This window comes from Nerophis ophidion, linkage group LG21 (assembly GCF_033978795.1).
Source record: "Nerophis ophidion isolate RoL-2023_Sa linkage group LG21, RoL_Noph_v1.0, whole genome shotgun sequence".
Taxonomy (NCBI): domain Eukaryota; kingdom Metazoa; phylum Chordata; class Actinopteri; order Syngnathiformes; family Syngnathidae; genus Nerophis; species Nerophis ophidion.
The window spans coordinates 36,730,981-36,744,830 of NC_084631.1; the positions used below are offsets into that span (position 1 = coordinate 36,730,981).

The 13,850-nt window shown below is 36.3% G+C and overlaps 1 long non-coding RNA gene across 1 annotated transcript in view; it reads left to right on the forward strand.

The window, feature by feature from the left end:
- The window catches only part of LOC133540058 (uncharacterized), a 567,296-nt gene that overhangs the window by 518,675 nt on the left and 34,771 nt on the right, over positions 1 to 13,850 (forward strand). The gene's annotated exons all lie outside the window — the stretch shown is intronic.

The window sequence follows — 13,850 nt, forward strand, 5'->3', positions numbered from 1 at the left end:
GGTTCGCTTCCCCTTTGGTCCGGATGACAAAATGTCGTATATTTCCAAAAAATGTGGTCTTGTCAGACCCCAGAACACTTTTCCACTTTGCATCAGTCCATCATACAGGATCTCGGGCCCAGAGAAGTCGGCGGCGTTTCTGGATGTTGTTGATAAATGGCTTTCCCTTTGCATACTAGAGCTTTAACTTGCACTTATAGATGTAGCGACAAACTGTATTTAGTGACAGTGGTTTTCTGAAGTGTCCCTGAGCCCATGTGGTGATATCCTTTAGAGATTGATATCGGTTTTTGATACAGTGCCGTCTGAGGGATCAAAGGTCACGGTCATTCAATGTTGGTTTCCGGCCATGCCGCTTACGTGGAGTGATTTCTCCACTTTCTCTGAACCTTGTGATGATATTATGGACCGTAGATGTTGAAATCCCTAAATTTCTTGCAATTTCACTTTGAGAAACGTTGTTTCTAAACTGTTTGAGTATTTGCTCACGCAGTTGTGGACAAAGGGGTGTACCTCGCCCCATCCTTTCTTGTGAAAGACTGAGCATTTTTTGGGAAGATGTTTTTATACCCAATCATGGCACCCACCTGTTCCCAATTAGCCTGCACACCTGTGGGATGTTCCAAATAAGTGTTTGATGAGTATTCCTCAACTTTATCAGTATTTATTGCCACCTTTCCCAACTTCTTTGTCGGCATCAAATTCTGAAGTTGATGATTATTTGCAACAACAAAAAAAGTTTAGCAGTTTGAACATCAAATATGTTGTCTTTGTAGCATATTCAACTGAATATGGGTTGAAAAGGATTTGCAAATCATTGTATTCCGTTTATATTTACATCCAACACAATTTCCCAACTCATATGGAAACGGGGTTTGTATGAAAAATAAACAACTTTTAAAATGTAGTGGGTGTGGCTTATATACCAGTGTCCTCTGTTGTCCTAGAAATGGGGTCATTGTTGCAGCTCTAACAGGCTAAATAAAACGTTCTCTCCTCCATGAAGTAATAATATTGTCATAATGCTCAGGAATGCTCCAGAAGAGAGGCAGGCAGACTATTTTTTTTTTTCAATACTTGATCAAACTGTCCACATCTTCAAAAATAACATCAATATTATTATTATTATTTTAGCGAGCATCTTCAGCATTTCAAGAGTTGTTTGAGGAGTAAAGCCTGGACAGTAACGAGGTGCACACAGTATAAGGCGCCACACTTCCCTAAGCGCTCGTCTGCTCCACGAATTCATCTCCTTCTAGAATATTTAGACCGCGCGAGCTTGTCAACACGCCATGCATTATTCATCCCGATGTGGCGTTATCTGATGCCAGGCGCCCACCGGCGGGGGCCCCACGTGACCCCCTGACCCCGGCGGTGCCTGGCGTGCGCTGCATAGAAACGGGGGGATTTCGCCGTGCGATTAAAAGGTGGCGCTTACAGCAGTCTTTAAAAGGCCTACTGAAATGAAATGTTCTTATTTAAACGGGGATAGCAGGTCCATTCTATGTGTCATACTTGATCATTTCGCCATATTGCCATATTTTTGCTGTAAGGATTTAGTAGAGAACATCCACGATAAAGTTCGCAACTTTTGGTCGCTAACAGAAAAGCCCTGCCTGTACCGGAAGTAGCAGACGATGATGTCACCCGTTGAGGGCTCCTCACATCCTCACATTGTTTTTAATGAGAGCCTCCAACAAAAAGAGCTATTTGTACCGAGAAAACGACAATTTCCCCATTAATTTGAGCGAGGATGAAAGATTTGTGTTTGAGGATATTGATAGCGACGGACTACAAAAAAAATAAATAAATCAAGTTTTTTTTTAAAAAACGCGATTGCATTGGGACGGATTCAGATGTTATTAGACACATTTACTAGGATAATTCTGGGATATCCCTTATCTTTGTATTGTGTTGCTAGTGTTTTAGTGCAGGGGTGTCAAACTCAAATACAGAGTGGGCCAGAATTTAAAACAGAACGAAGCCGCAGGCCGAGGTTGAACAAATTAATCCTTTAATAGGGACCCAAACAAGTTTTGCATTGAATATTGACCAAGCAAGGCTTATATAACTTTATAATGACATACAAAATCCAGTTTTAAATAATAATAATTCAAAAATATCATTGGTAAAGGGTGTGAGTTTTCCTTGCCCTTTTGTGGGTTCTTCTGAGGATGTCGTAGTCGCAATGATTTGTGCAGTCCTTTGAGACATTTGTGATTTGGGGCTATATAAATAAACATTGATTGATTGATTGATAGATTGATATCAAATAAAATAAAAATACAGATTGAATGCCTCTTTTCGGCGGCGGGTTTGAGTTGAGGCGGGGTTTGGTTGTAGAGGGGGTGTATATAGTAGCGTCCCTGAAGAGGTTGTGATGCAAGTGGTTCTGGGTATTTGTTCGGTTGTGTTTATGTTGTTCTCCCGAAATGTGTTTGTCATTCTTGTTTGCTGTGGGTTCACAGTGTGGCGTATATTTGTAACAGTGTTAAAGTTGTGTATACGGCCACCCTCAGTGTGACCTGTATGGCTGTTGACCAAGTATGCCTTGCATACACTTGTGTGTGTGTGTATGAGCCGCACATATTATGTGAGTGGGCCGTGACGCTGTTTGTGAGGAGGAAAAGCGGACGTGGAGACATGTAGAGAACACCAAAGGCAGTGCTTTTACGGCTCGCCCCCAATATTATTGTCCGGGTGGAAGTCGGGAGAAATTCAGGAGGGGCACTGAACTTCGGGAGTCTCCCGGGAAAATCAGGAGGGTTGACGAGTATAAGTATTAGTGGTGAATGTGGTGTTACAGCGGCGGGCCAGCTCTAATGTTAATTTGATATTGCCTCAAGGGCCAAATGAAAATACACGGCGGGCCAAATCTGGCCCGCGGGCCAGAGTTTGACACCCATGTTCTAGTGGGTTTAATAGTACCTGATAGTCGGAAGGGTTTGTCCACGGGTGTCTTGAAGCCAGTGTCTGATGGAAGTCGATGGCAGCATAATGCACGGCACAAGCTCAGCTTATCTACGGTAAGAGGCGACTTTTACCACAATTTGCTCGACCGCTCTGATCCATAGTAAAGCTTCACCTCCGGGAATTTAAAACAAGGAATCATCGTGTGTTTGTGTGGCTAAAGGCTAAAGCTTCCCAACTCCATCTTTCTACTTTGACTTCTCCATTATTAATTGAACAAATTGCAAAAGATTCAGCAACACAGATGTCCAAAATACTGTGTAACTATGTGTATATGTGCATATGTCAGGTGTAACCAATTTTTTTGAAAACAAGAGCTACTTCTTGGGTACTGATTAATGTGAAGTGAAGTAAAGTGAATTATATTTATATAGCGCTTTTTCTCTAGTGACTCAAAGCGCTTTACATAGTGAAACCCAATATCTAAGTTACATTCAAACCAGTGTGGGTGGCACTGGGAGCAGGTGGGTAAACTGTCTTGCCCAAGGACACAACGGCAGTGACTTGGATGGCAGAAGCGGGAATCGAACGTGCAACCCTCAAGTTGCTGGCACAGCCACTCTACCAACCGAGCTAAACCTGTGAAGGGCTACCAGTTTTATACACACTTAAATAAATTGCTAGAAATAGCCAATTTGCTCAATTTACCTTTAATAAATAAATATATATATATATATATATATATATATATATATATATATATATATATATATATATATATATATATAAAATGGGTATTTCTGTCTGTCGTTCCGTCGTACATTTTTTTTCCTTTTACGGAAGGTTTTTTGTAGAGAATAAATGATGAAAAAAACACTTAATTGAACGGTTTAAAAGAGGAGAAAACACGAAAAAAATTAAAATACAATTTTGAAACATCGTTTATTTTCAATTTTGACTCTTTAAAATTCAAAATTCAACCGAAAAATATGAAGCAAAAAAGTAGCTAATTCGAATCTTTTAAAAAAAAAATAAAAAAAAGAATTTAGGGAACATCATTAGTAATTTTTCCTGATTAAGATTCATTTTAGAATTTTGATGACATGTTCTAAATAGGTTAAAATCCAATCTGCACTTTCTTTTCAAACAAGGAATCACCATGTGTTTGTGTGGCTAAAACCTAACGCTTCCCAACTCCATCTTTCTACTTTGACTTCTCCATTATTGATTGAACAAATTGCAAAAGATTAAGCAACACAGATGTCCAAAATACTGTGTAATCATGCGATTAAAGCAGACGACTTTTAGCTGTGTGTGAGTGCAGCGCTCATATTTCCTAACAGTCCATGATGTCACGCGTAAACGTCATCATTCCGCGACGTTTTCAACAAGAAACTCCTGGGAAATTTAAAATTGCAATTTAGTAAACTAAAAAGGCCGTATTGGGATGTGTTGCAATGTTGATATTTCATCATTGATATATAAACTCTCAGACTGCGTGGTCGCTAGTAGTGGGTTTCAGTAGGCCTTTAAGAGTAAGCGGCATTTAATTATGCGGTTAAAAGTGTCTTTTTAGATCAACTAAAGCATGATTGGCTCTGAAGACCTGCACGTGTTTATAGAGGGGAAGTAAAAAGGCTGCGATTGCAAGTTAGGGTTTATGTGGGAAGGAATTTATGTGGCAATATAAAAGTGTATTACAGCCTCTATTGAAGTGTCAAAAGTGCATTCTGGGATAGCCGCCAGTCTCCCTGAAAAGGATTAGACAGCCAGAGAAAATGAACCCTCTGCTCTCAGACCTATTGTGGCGCCGCAAAGATGCTTGACGAGCCAATAAAGGGAAGGCTTTCCGCAGCTAATTAAGATGAGGCTGGGAGGTTATTGACAGTGGCTTTATGGCGTGATGCGCAGGTTTATTTTCAAGATAGCAGATGAGCACAATGCATAATTCATCACAGCACGCCGTAAGTCTGCCAGGATGCAGAATAAAGGAAGTCATGTGAGGCGGGAATGCTTTAGCTTCCAAACAAGGGGGATGGAGGGGGGAGTGTAATTATCTGACAGCCAATCAACAGCCACTTCCTGTACGTGACCTTGCTGGACTTGTAACCATGGACATGTTTATTTTAGTCTTTCTCATGCTAGTAAAGCTAAATGTGTGTGTGTGCCACACATGAAGGACAATTATTGGTTTTATTGTGACTTGTGTGGCTAACGTATTAGATATATCGTATTTCCTTGAAATGGCGCCGGGTATATAGTATGCGCCTGACTAGAATTACCGCCGGGTCAAACTCGTTTCGCAAAAGAATTAGCGCATGCTTAGCATTACCGCCGGCTCAGGATTAACACCGGGTCAAACTCGTTTCGCAAAATATGATTTTTATTAGCGCATGTCTAGAATTTCCGCCGGGTCAAACTCGTCACGTCACGAGTGACACTTCACCTGTCATCATTTTCAAAATGGAGGAGGCTAATTTCAATTATTTGAAATTGCATAAAGGGAAGAAGATTAAGAGCTATTCAGTGGGATTTAAGGTCCAAGCTATTGAATATGCTAAAAAGAACAGTAAGCAGCAGTGTTTTATTAATATACCGTAGCTGCGTGTGTCAAATATGAGTCATTAAATGACTCCCGCCTCCTGGTGGTAGAGGGCGCTAGTGATCCTTCTTGCGACTACTCGGCTGCAGAAGAAGTGACAACAAGCAGCAAGAGTGAGCAGCGATCGTTTATATTTTCTTCTCGCTTGCACTTTTAACATGGAGGATTACATATCTAAAATAAAACAGTTTTCTAAACTGGACTTTTAATCGAAGCAGGAGGTAATAAAGGAAGATTTCCATCGAGACAGAGAGACTCTTAAAACTGAAGAAAGATAAGGAAGACTAATATAAACAAGTTATCGATGCTTTTGATCAGAAGGAGCTGTGCATGGACTTCATTTATTTATAAGTAAAGGTAAGACCATAATAACGTTTTTTTTTATTAAATGTGCTTTTTATGATGGTATCCTTACATCACACTCAAATTTATAAGCGCAGGCCTAAATTTACCGCATGCCTTTGGTAAGCGCCGGAGTGAGAAGAGGTTTTAAATTAATCAGTGCTCCGGCGGCTATTCAAGGAAATACGGTATGTCATTCAGCAGCATACTAATTCTATCTATTTACAAAATATATTTGTCCGTCATTGGGGATCCGTCAAAGTCTGCAAACTTAATCATGGATTGTTTGCAATATTATGTAGACCTGCGGTGTCCAAACTACATGCAGCATATAGTCTGATGATCAGCATGCAGACACCTTAAATAGATCGCGCTCCTTGTTTTGCTCACCTGGAGAGACACAATCCTCTGCTCACAAGTTTAGTACATCAGCAACTCCTTTCTTTGTTCTATGCTAATTTATTTTTTATTGTATGTATTTATTTATTTTTGTCCAATCCAGCTCCTCAGACAAATCATATAGTAGATGTAGATGATCTATATCTGCCGTACACATTTACTTTACAAAAGAGAAGTGTGGGATACTTCTCTTGTTGCCTTATTTGTACAAACCTCGTTTCCATATGAGTTGGGAAATTGTGTTAGATGTAAATATAAACAAAATACAATGTTTTTAAAATAATTTTCAACCCATGTTCAGTTGAATATGCTACAAAGACAACATATTTGATGTTCAAACTGATAAACTTTTTTTATTGCAAATAATCATTAACTTTAGAATTTGATGCCAGCAACACGTGACAAAGAAGTTGGGAAAGGTGGCAATAAATACTGATAAAGTTACAGAATGCTCATCAAACACTTATTCGGAACATCCCACAGGTGTGTAGGCTAATTGGGAACAGGTGGGTGCCGTGATTGGGTATAAAAGCAGCTTCCATGAAATGCGAAGTAATTCACAAACCAGGATGGGGCGAGGGTCACCAATTTGTAAGCAAATTGTCGAACAGTTTTAGAACATTTCTCAATGAGCAATTGCAAGAAATGTAGGGATTTTACCAACTAAGGTCCATATAATCATCAAAAAGTTCAGAGAATCTGGAGAAATTACTGCACCTAAGCGATGATATTACGGACTTTTAATCCCTCAGGCGGTACTGCATCAAAAACAGACATCAGTGTGTAAAGGATATCACCACTTGTGCTCAGGAACACTTCATAAAACCACAGTCAGTAACTACAGTTGGTCGCTACATCTGTAAGTGCAAGTTAAAGCTCTGCTATGCAAAGCAAAAGCCATTGATCAACAATATCCTGAAACGCCGCCGGCTTGGCTGGGCCCGAGCTCATCTAAGATGGACTGATGCAAAGTGGAAAGTTGTTCTGTGGTCTGACAAGTCCACATTTCAAATTATATTTGGAAACAGAGGACGTGGTGTCCTCCAGAACAAAGAGGAAAATAACCATTCAAATTGCTATAGGCGCAAAGTTCAAAAGCCAGCATCTGTGATGGTATGGGGGTGTATTAGTGCCCAAGGCATGGGTAACTTACACATCTGTGAAGGCACCATTAATGCTGAAAGGTTCATACAGGTTTTGGAGCAACGTATGTTGTCATCCAAGCAACGTTATCATGGACCCCCCTGCTTATTTCAGCAAGACAAGTGTTACAACAGCGTGGCTTCGTAAAAAAAGAGTGCGGGTACTTTCCTGACCCGCCTGCAGTCCAAACCTGTCTCCCATCGAAAATGATTGGCGCATTATGAAGCGTAAAAAACGACAGCGGAGACCCCGGACTGTTGAAAGACTGAAGCTCTACATAAAACAAGAATTGGAAAGAATTCCACTTTCAAAGCTTCAACAATTAGTTTCCTCAGTTTTCAAACTTGAGTGTTGTTAAAAGAAAAGGTGATGTAACACAGTGGTGAACATGCCCTTTCCCAACTACTTTGTCACGTGTGGCAGCCATGAAATTCTAAGTTACTGATTATTTGCAAAAAAAAATTAAGTTTATGAGTTTGAACATCAAATATCTTGTCTTTGTAGTGCATTCAATTGAATGTGGGTTGAAAAGTATTAGCAAATCATTGTATTCCGTTTATATTTACATCTAACACAATTTCCCAACTCATATGGAAACAGGGTTTGTATTTGACTTTATTAAATGTATTTATATTATCATTTGGTGCAGCCAGGCTGGAGCAGGAGGGGATAGACAAAGGGGCATAAGACAGAGAGACAAAAACAACAGCAGCAAACAACAACAACAAAAGAGCAACATCAGCAAATAGGATATCTACAGAAGTAATTATAAAAGTGATAGCAAAGAAGCAGTTATTGAAATAAATAATAATACTGAAGTGACAATGAGCATTATTACTTTACAAATGGAGCAATACAAATACCAATAGAAATAGCCTTTGCTAACTTGCTAGAATATAATAAAATATAGTTTTATTGTCAGTATTACAGTGAACAGGTTGAAAGAACAACTAAATTGGAGCAAATACCCTAATGTGGATACACAATTATACGGTAATATAAATAGTAAAAAAACATTAAAAAAGAAGATATACTGTATTTCTATATAAATGTATACATCCACACACATGCACATATCCCTATAGACACATACATACACATATACATACATATATATATATACCATATGTACCATATATATATATATATATATATATACCATATATATATATAAATGTGTGTGTGTATATATATATATATACATGTACACATATATAGATATATATATATATATATATACATACACACATATATACATATACTGTACATGCATACACATATATACACTCATACATATACACATATATAGATATACATATACATATATATATATATACATATATATATATATGCATATATATACATATATGCATACAAAGACATATATATACATGTTTATGTACATATACTGTACTTACATACATATGTATATACATATATATGTATATACATACACATACATGTATACATATATAGATATATATATAAATATATATATATAAACATACACACATATATACATATAATGTACATGCATATGCATACACATATATACACTCATACATATACACATATATAGATATACATATATACATACAAATACATATATACATATATACATGCTTATGTACATATACTGTACATACATACACATACATATATATATATATATGTATATACATACACATACATGTATACACATATATATACATACATATATACATATACATGTATACACATATATACATATATATATATGTGTGTATGTATATGTGTGGATGTATATATGTGTGTACATGTATGTATATATATATATATATATATATATATATATATATATATATATATATATATATATATATATATATATATATATACATGTGTATGTGTGTGTGTGTGTGTCTTTTGTTTGTGGAGGAAAAGAGAGTGACGGGAAGAAAAGCTCTGACTCCTGTTTTGCATGAAGAAATCTCAACAACACACATGTATGTATATACATATATACACGGTATTAAATAAACAATGTTCCCTCACAAGGCCACGTACAGACAAGTCATGTGACTTGACAATGGGCCGCAGATGAAATGTAGCCTGCTAACTTCCCAGGCGTCATCCGAGAAGGCGGAGAATGAGGGAAATCAATCCCGGCGCCTGGTGAAAACAAGAGCAGCAGACACATGTGGCAGTACAGTATGCATGTCAGCAGCTCTGCCGATGGAGCCACCTCAAAGCCACGCAGACGCTGCTGCTTTTGCATACAACACCAATATAAGCAGATTTACCAGCAGTCCCCTGATGGCACTTTTTGCATTTTATTATTGAGACAGGAACAAGTTGAGTAGATACACAATGTTAGTCTTATCTGCTGACATGCACACACATCACATGTTTGTCCATATCTATTTTACACATCTCTGTATGTATATTACACATCTATATGTGTATTACACATCTCTATATGTGTATTACACATCTCTATATGTGTATTACACATCTCTATATGTGTATTACACATCTCTATATGTGTATTACACATCTATATGTGTATTACACATCTCTATATGTGTATTACACATCTCTATATGTGTATTACACATCTCTGTGTATTACACATCTCTATATGTGTATTACACATCTCCATATGTATATTACACATCTCTATATGTATATTACACATTTTTGTTTGTATATTACATATGTGTATATGTCAGGTGTAATCAGCCTTTTTGAAACCAAGAGCTACTTCTTGGTTACTGATTAATGCGAAGGGCTACCAGTTTGATACACACTTAAATAAATTGCCAAAAATAGCCAATTTGCTCAATTTACCTTTAATAAATAAATCTATATATATATTTAAAAAAAAGGGTATTTCTGTCTGTCATTCCGTCGTACATTTTTTTTCCTTTTACGGAAGGTTTTTTGTAGAGAATAAATGATGAAAAAAACACTTAATTGAATGGTTTAAAAGAGGAGAAAACAGGAAAAAAATTAAAATACAATTTAGAAGCATAGTTTATCTTCAATTTTGACTCTTTAAAATTCTAAATTCAACCGAAACATATGAAGCAAAAAACTAGCTAATTGGAATCTTTTTTAAAAAATTAAAAAAAGAGTTTAGGGATTATCATTAGTAATATTTCCTGATTAAGATTCATTTTAGAATTTTGATGACATGTTCTAAATAGCTTAAAATCCAATCTGCAATTTGTTAGAATATATAACAAATTGGACCAAGCTATATTTCTAATAAAGATAAATCATTATTTCTTCTAGATTTTCCAGAACAAAAATTTTAAAAGAAATTCTAAATACTTTGAAATAAGATTTAAATTTTATTCTACAGATTTTCTAGATTTTCCATAACATTTTTGGGGAATTTTAATCATAATTAGTTTGAAGAAATATTTCACAAATATTCTTCGTCGAAAAAACAGAAACTAAAATGAAGAATTAAATTAAAATGTATTTACTATTCTTTACAATAAAAATAAGTAAATTTACTTGAACATTGATTTAAATTGTCAGGAAAGAAGAGAAAGGAATTTAAAAGGTATATGTGTTTAAAAAGCCTAAAATCATTTTTAAGGTTATATTTTTTCTCTAAAATTGTCTTTCTGAAAGTTATAAGAAGCAAAGTAAAAAAATAAATGAATTTATTTAAACAAGTAAAGACCAAGTCTTTAAAATATTTTCTTGGATTTTCAAATTCTATTTGAGTTTTGTCTCTTAGAATTAAAAATGTCGAGCAAAGCGAGACCAGCTTGCTAGTAAATAAATACCATTTAAGAAATAGAGCCAGCTCACTGGTAAGTGCTGCTATTTGAGCTATTTTTAGAACAGGCCAGCGGGCGACTCATCTGGTCCTTACGGGCGACCTGGTGCCCGCGGGCACCGCGTTGGTGACCCTTGGTATATGTATATTACACATTTGTGTTTTTACTGCAGGTGTTGTGACCATTGAACCTCCACTTCTACTAACCCAAAAGCAGTGAAGTAATCACGCTGTGTAAATGGTAAATAAAAAGAGAATACAACAAATCCTTTTCAACATATATTCAATAGAATAGACTGCAAAGACAAGATATTTCCTGTTCACACTGATTATTTTTGCAAATAATCATGAACTTAGAATTGAATGGAAGCAACACATTGCATAAAAGACATTTTTACAATTGCGTTACATGGCCTTTCCTTTTAACAACACTCAGTAAAGGTTTGGGAACTGAGGAGACACATTTTTCAAGTGGAATTCTTTCCCATTCTTGCTTGATGTACAGCTTAAGTTGTTCAACAGTCTCCTGCCTCATATTTTAGCCTTCACACATTTTCAATATCTGGACTAAAGGCAGGCCAGTCTAGTACCCGCACTCTTTTACTATGAAGCCACGTTGTTGTAACACCTGGCTTGGCATCGTCTTGCTGAAATAAGCAGGGGCGTCCATGATAACAACATATGTTGCTCCAAAACCTGTATGGTCTTTCAACAGTCCAGGGTCTCCGCTGTCGTATTTTACGCTTCATAATGCGCCACACATTTTCGATGGGAGACAGGTCTGGACTGCAGGTGGGTCAGGAAAGTACCCGCACTCTTTTTTTACGAAGCCACGCTGTTGTAACACTTGTCTTGCTGAAATAAGCAGGGGCGTCCATGATAACGTTGCTTGGATGACAACATATGTTGCTCCAAAACCTATATGGACCTTTCAGCATTAATGATGCCTTCACAGATGTGTAAGTTACCCATCCCTTGGGCACTAATACACCCCCATACCATCACACATGCTGCCTTTTACACTTTCACCCTAGAACAGTCCGTATGGTTTTTTACATCTTTGGTCCGGAGGACACGACGTCCACAGTTTCCAAAAACAGTTTGAAACGTGGACTCGTCATACCACAGAACACTTTCCCACTTTGCATCAGTCCATCTTAGATGAGCTCGGGCCCGGCGAAGCCAGCTGTGTTTCTGGGTGTTGTTGATAAATAGCTTTGGCTTTGCATAATAGAGTTTTAACTTGCACTTACAGATGTAGCGACCAACTGTAGTTACTGGCAGTGATTTTCTGAAGTGTTCCTGAACCTATGTGGTGATATCCTTTACACACTGATGTGGCTTTATGATGCAGTAGCGCCTGAGGGGTGGAATGTGCGTAATATCATGGCTTACGTGCAGTGATTTCTCCACATTCTCTTTTTTTTTTTAAGTTTATTTGGAACATAAACACACTTCCAGCATAATACATCACACAATTTGATATCATTTCACTTGACATCATGTCCGAAAAGGAATAGGAAGAAGCAAAGCTTACTTAATCCTACCCCTTCCCCACTTAAGAGCATTTACAAATATATACATTCTTTTACTGACTTTTTTATAGTAAAATGACATCGGTGATTGAGTAATACAATAGTTGTGTAATATATAATGAAGTCAGTCATTATTAACATACTGAGATGAAGAATATCTTATTTTCTGTCGTAGTGGTTTGTGCAGCCCTTTGAGACACTAGTGATTTAGGGCTATATAAGTAAACATTGATTGATTGATTGATTTCAATAAGGTGGAAAGTATTTGTCATAATTCTTCTTCTTTGTACTTTGTAGGCACTATTCATTTGAACTAGCTCTTAATTAAAGTGGATCATATCAGTACATTGTTTCACTTCTTTGCTTCATCCATTCCATCATTAATTCTACATACTGGTGTGCTAAAGCAGGGATGTCCAAACTTTTTCCACAGAGGGCCATTTTGATAATTTTCATTTTCAAACCATAACAAAATATATGGATTTTTTTATCCTTAGGGCTCCTGGGGAGCATAGAGGGTCTCAGTCACTAAAATGTTAAAATTAAGTCAAATTATTAGAATTATATTTTATTTAATACACACATCAAATCTATATATCATCTTGAGGTTGATATAAAGAAAAGAAAATAAGGTTTTACGCCTTTTCTGTCAAAGACAACTTTGTTTTTTTTATAGTAAAACTGAAATATGCAGTATTTAGATGGATAGATAGTACTTTATTGATTCCTTCAGGAGAGTTCCTTTATTTAGCAATTAAAGCCCTCAAAGATCAATAATGCAGGACACCATTGATTTTAATTATTTGATATTTTTGAGTAATCACAGTGAAAAGTTAAATAAAATCCTACTAAATATATTTGAGATCCGACAGGTTCCCCACTCATAAAGTGATACATTTGTATTATTATTTTTTTTTTACTTTTAAAACTTAAATTTCAAGATCAACTTCCGATATATCTGTCTATTTTAAGTTTGAGATATTATTTTGTTGGTTTTATGCTCTTTTGTCAAAACTTTGATGTTTTTTTATGGCAACCACACAACATATGCAATATTTTTTTCCACATAAAGCATTTTAAAGTGATAATTTTTATGTAATAATTCATTATAACATACATTTTTTTTGTCCTTTTTTTGAGCAAT